This window comes from Amia ocellicauda, chromosome 5 (assembly GCF_036373705.1).
Source record: "Amia ocellicauda isolate fAmiCal2 chromosome 5, fAmiCal2.hap1, whole genome shotgun sequence".
In the NCBI taxonomy this organism is placed as follows: Eukaryota; Metazoa; Chordata; class Actinopteri; order Amiiformes; family Amiidae; genus Amia; species Amia ocellicauda.
This window is the reverse complement of record NC_089854.1, coordinates 3219203-3225507: the sequence shown is the minus strand read 5'-3', so window position 1 is coordinate 3225507 and position 6305 is coordinate 3219203.

Here is a 6305-nt window from a genome sequence, read left to right as displayed (position 1 = left end):
TAAAAATATAGAGAAGGGAAGTTTCCTCTGTGGCCATGCAATAGGAAACTGAAAATTATTGTGTAGGGTATTCCTGCGGGACTTAAGACACATCTTGTGGACTGACACTGAGACAATGCTGCTGTGTGCTGTTGTTGGTCATCTTGTCACCTTCAGCTGCAGGTCAGATACACAATCTTGCGTAGAGACAATAGCACTGAGCCCAGAGAGCGAAAGGCTGCCAGTCAGGAGATCCTGTTTGCAAACGGCTTCCAAGTCTCCAATTTGCTTTTGTTTCAAGTCGATGCCAAGGTATTTGACCTACATCTGTGTCAAGGTTGTCCTCCATCACTTAGATAAGGGACCAGCCAGACCCCGAAATGACACTCAACACCAACCAGGCTGCTTAATTGTTACCCCCCCCCCCTCTAATTTATCACAGGAGTGCAGATTGAATGGTGTGATGTTCTCAGACGGTGCACCAATCCACACAGGGGCAGAAAAGCTACTGCATAGTCATACAAAAACAATTAAAATACGCCATTATAATCTCAAGATAATTGATTAGGATATTGTGGAATGATTTTAGGATCACATAAAAAAAAAACTGCTTCATATGTGGTTTTATAGATTAAGAACAAATATTTTAAAATGTGTAATTATAAATAAAGTTGCTTTATGTTCAATATGTGGTGGGGATTTTTGTGATGCTTTTAAACAATGAGCTTTTCTAACAGCCCGTGTCTTTCATCACTCACCGCCGGCGGTGCTGCAGTGTTGGCCCGGTCCTGCAGGGGGCAGTGCGGGTCTCTCACCTGTGTGCAGGTACAACCCTAACACTATATTGCAAATCCGTGCAAATAGAGACGATGTAAACGTTGTTCTCGTAGTGTCTTAACTCACTCCAAATATGCCTGCTGGGCGGGAACTGGAACACCCATATATATGCTATTGTACCACATGACCGGATCCTCCAATCACGGCGCCTACACTGGTCGCATGCCTGGTTAACCCATGACCCCGGAAGCTATAGTATTTCCCGCTAACTAGTAACAACGTCAATAACATCCACGTGAACTGCTCCACCAACCGACACACAGAGATTGTCCTCCCTACACACACAGTCCCAGATCACTACAGTATTTGTTTGGCTAATGAATGCAGAAGTTATTTTGATGACCAAGATCGTTGCTGGGGATGTATTCTGGCACGTGCTCTTCGAGAGAGGAGAGCAGCGCGGGGGGTAGGAGCACGGATAGGCTGTCGATCATTTAATTGATGCAATATGCCGCATGCAAGCTGGGCGAGTGTCATCACGAGTTATTATTAATGTGTTTAAATGCTTAACCAGAGAACAATAATCCAAAGACCCCCTTCTTTTGCAAGTGGTGACATATAAGGAGTTAACCCCAGCCAGTTTTTGAGCTGGACCACTTTCAATGCACTGTGCTTTTATAGTTTTCGTTTCGTGTGTTGGGCCGGTTGGGGTGGGTTTAGCGATGTGCGCTCATGCGCGGGGACCCGGGGACCACGTACGCCCCCAGTCTCGGGGAGAGATCGCTCCCAGGGTGCCAGGCTCGCATGCATTTTAATCACCCGTCCTGCCCTGCCTCAGAATGCCCTGCTTGCCCTGCACTGAAATGTACGAGCATGTACGAACTGGGGATCATGCCCAGTTGATATGGATGCTCTGCTCCAAAAGGTCAAGGTGAACAAGTGCACGAGTTTGCTGCAGATCGCTGCACTGCAGCTCGGGATACAGCTGCAATGCCTTCAGGTGCAATGTGTCGATTCATGTTGTGTGTGAGAGCCTTGTGCACAACAATCAAGTGTCCTGTCTGCTGACAAATGCATCTGTTTTTGAAGTGGGTTTCTTTTAAAGTGTTATTATTTTTTGTACTATTTTTTGTTTTATTTTCTTTCCCCACCCCACCCCTCCTCCTTGGAATTTCTCATATACTCAACAGGAACTGAGGACAAGCCGCTATTGAATATTAACTATGAAATTACAAAGACCGCATTATAATAGAGGTGAGGAGGTCGCCAGCTGTGATGAAAATCATAAATTAATACCCTCGACATGAAACGAGACTTGCCTTTGGCTTTGGAGAAAAATTCTGCATTTCTTTTCTTCGGTAATAAAAGGTGATAAACGCAGGGCAGAGCTTCTGTTTTATTAATACTGAGGCCAAGGGAATGGAAGAATAGCAGGATATCTCACTTTTTCCCCCCTCTCAAATACAATCTGTTTAACATTGCAATGGTGTTGCTCTCAGTAATGTGCTATCAGCCCTGTGTAACCTTTAATAAACTAATTCTAAACCCAATTGTAAGGGGATGCCAGGCTTAGTGGTAAAGATCCTCATTAAGATCACATCCGTGTATCTTTATGTGTTTACAACAAAGGTTTTTTCTTCAAAGGACAGTGTATTTATACATCCTTCAGTGTTGCCTGCCTTTTTTGCACCATTTTTGAGTAGAATAGTTCTGCTTTTAATCTTGCAATCCTGCCTCGAAAGAAGAGGGGGGAAAAACACTGGCATTATAGAGAATTTGCCTTGGGGTGAGCACTTAGTTTTCAAGAAACCTTGATTGTGCGACATTCGCTTTGCACCAGCCTGGAAACTAAGTTTTAATTATGCTTGTTCTAAACTAGGAAAGACCAATTGTCAGGGGACTGTCTAATTAAAACATTGGTCTTGCAATTTATTGTGTACAATAGCCTTTGGTATCCATTTGTGAACAATGTAAATTGATATTTGTACCTCGGTGCCTACCAGAAAGACATCTGGAAACCAGTCCGTTTTTCACGATCACAAAACCACAAGCTCTGTTAACTTGCCACCTCCCAAAGGCCAAGTCAATTAGAAGTGTCACGTTTACATCTTGTCGGGGAGATTTGTTTCCTTCTGGTGGCGAAATGGACAATTACGAGCACGAGTGAGTGTGCTGCTCTGTTTGTGTTTTATCCTGGGAGAATATTTAGTGCTGCACTTAATTACAACCTGTTTTTAAAGCGATATTAGACGAACCAAATTAATGTAGACGTTTGTTTTTGAGCAGGGAAAGATTCAAACATCCCCATCAGGCTCTACGTGCAAGTAACTAACAAAAGAAATGCGTGACTTAGGAATATATGTGTCTATAGTTGTTTAACATGTTTCAAATGTTCAGAGGTATGTATCTAATGCCTTGATTCTCAAAACACAGACTGATAGGATTTTGAGTTGCAGATTTGTGTTTGTTGTTTATAAGATATATGTACATATATACACACACAAACACTTAGAGATGTACCAGCTCATAGTGCAGATTTGTTATGAGCCCAGCGCCAATTTTCGTGTTCAGTATGTTCAGGGTTCAAATTGTTGTCAACTGATGATTAGTGTATTATCTTGATGTAGTACAGCGGTTTGTAAATCTGTCCTAGAATAACCCCTACTCTGCTGTTTTTTGTTCCACTTGAGCACATGATTGCTTAATTGAATCCTTAATTGAACTAATCATGCAATTATGTAATTAAGAGTTTGGTTGGAACAAAAACCAGCGGGCCAGGGGGTCCTCCAGGACCGGGTTTGGGAATCCTTGATTTTATCTCACATATCACAGTCCTGAATAAATAATTTGAATATTATCGAGTTGTTAGGCTAATTAACGGTTATTAATTGCATATTTGGTTTGAGGATAGTTTAATTTTTAAAAGACTGTAAATTCAAATTTTGAAAGTTTGGCAATTATATATATATATATATATATAATCACTATACATTAGAGATTATCTTTAAGGTTAAATGTAGTATTGTTTTCAGTAATGTAGCTACATTTTGCTAGTTTCAGTAGTTTTCTGAAATAAATCCACACTGATTTGTGATTTGGCGTGAGGGAGATAAATGTAAGTGGTTTGACTCTTTCAACTATGGGAATGATGGTCTCACACCAAAAACTGTTCCCCATATGAAATAGTCCTTTGATCAAGATTTTAAGATGGTAGCATTTGGTTAAGCACATTGGAGGACCCGTCGCTATCCCCAGCCCTCCCTCGAATGAGCTCTCTGCCGAGTTGTGTGCCTGCCCGGACCTCCTCAGGCTGCGTTTGTGTGTGTTCCCAATGTGGCTTGTAATTGCATTTTAATAGTCACCTAAGATGGACTCGCAAATCATCTGCGGCGGCTCTCGGCCAGGGATCGGCAGGAGATCTACATTTGAGTCTGGTAAACCAATATGCAAATGGGCCTTTATTAAATGCACATGGTATCAGTAACATGACTGCCCCCCACACACACACAACCCCCCCTGTGTGTAAACTGGCTCATTTCTGGATCTGCACGTGTGTGTGAATATGCAACTATGGAAATCGAGAGACGCATCTGTTCAAATGCAAATTAATAATTAGGTGTGAGGCCAGCTGTAAAGGAAAAGTGTAGATGTATAATGATGTATACAGTGCCAATAGAAAGTCTACAGCCCCTTGAACCGTTCACATTTTGTTGTCTATATATACACCTATGTATGTTTACTTGGCATTACTTGTTTTTTTTATCTTAGTGCACATCAGTTATCTATCCTGAAACACAGAGGACTAGTGTGGTGATTTAATGCGCTGTTGTGTCCGAACTCTGTCATGAGGCATGGCTGTGTCTAGGCTGGGTTTCGTGTTGTCTTGCCATTTTGAAATACTTGTCTAATGTAACTGACAGTCAGCCACAGAGAGGGTCAGAAACTCTTACCACGTGAAGATCTAGCCCGAGTCTGTACTGTTCAAGATGAGACACTTTCCCGTGAAAGAGAACAGAATTGACCTTAACTGAAGGACTTTTGATTTTGAAGAGGCTAATTAGTGTTGTCTAGTCTGCAGTGGTTGAATCCCACAGCCACAACACAGCCAATGAGCTTCCACACCTTAACCTAGCTCCACTTTTAGAATCCAGCTCCTTATAAACACATACTCACACACACACACAAACGCAACTGTTCTTGCCAGCCCAGCAGATTTTTTGTTTAGCATAAATCTGTTTTTGAGACAGTTTCATGAGTCACCAACTTGGCGGGACCTGTGCCAGACATCTACTACAATGAAACATCTTGTCTTCCCACATGAAAGCAGCAGGGCCCTTTGCAGCGATCCCACAGAGAGCCCGTTTCTAAACCATCGCTGTATCAAATGCACCCTGACGAGCCGTCTCCAGCAGACAGACGCACCAGTACAGTCACACAGGCGAATGCACAGCACAGTGCTTGAGCTCTCACACACGCACAGTGCATGCTTGGGAAAGACATTTAACAAGTCACTTTGTGAAATATCAAAAAGAGAGAGAGAACAAAACAAAAACATTCCAGCTGTGAGAGTTAGTGTGGATTTCTTGAAAGGGTTTATGACCACAACCACAGAAACCATTAAAAATAAGTGAAAATGAGTCTGTATTTAACATCTTTATTTATTTATGTAATTATTGTATTGTTTCTGAACATGTGCAGTGTATGTATGGAATTTGGTGGAACAGGCAAGCGTTCAGAGACAGTCAAGGTGAATTATTGTTTTCATCTTTCCAGAATTATCACCTGAGTTAATTGAGTATAAGGAAACACAATTCGTAACGTCTAAATCTGTGAATTGTAAACAAAAAATGTCAACAACGCTCAACAACGTAAGTCAAGAAAGTAATTAAAACCATCCTGAATTCAGTGTCCTGTCACATTAATTACAACCAGGATCGATGATATAAGGATTCGTGAATGGTTCCACGGGTAAAAACGTAGTCTCAGAAGGCAGGTCACCGGATTGCACTGTTTCGTGTATTGACCATGTCTCGGTCAAGTTTCACTGTGATGTCCTATAGTGAGACACACAACTAGGAGGTCAGTGCCTGAGGTGGATGGGTTGACATTTCCACACAACCTCACTGCACTGGGCAACCGTCGGCAATCCCGTGTTGCGGTCCTCCTTCGAAAGACTGCAGTTCACTGTTTGCACAGTGGACTTGGGTTGTGACAGTAAATGCATGATCTGATAGCGTGAACTGGGAAGGGAAGACATGCAACTACATTTCAAGTAAAACAAACACATGTTGATTATGTTTTGGCAGGCTTCTCTTCCAGGCTTTTCTCAGGGCCGTGGCCGGCTGTGGGATCGCTGCAGGATGATGAGTCACATTAACTGAAGAGGTACTTTTATAAAAGTCACGAGTCTGGAATAAATTACCAAGCCATCCGGTAACCTTTCCATTTTTTGGTGTACTCCAAGATCTAGGTCAGTGAAGGTCTTTGGACTATAAAGCTTACATAGTCCTTGCTTTGCTGACTTTTCCTCATGTTATTATAAAACACTT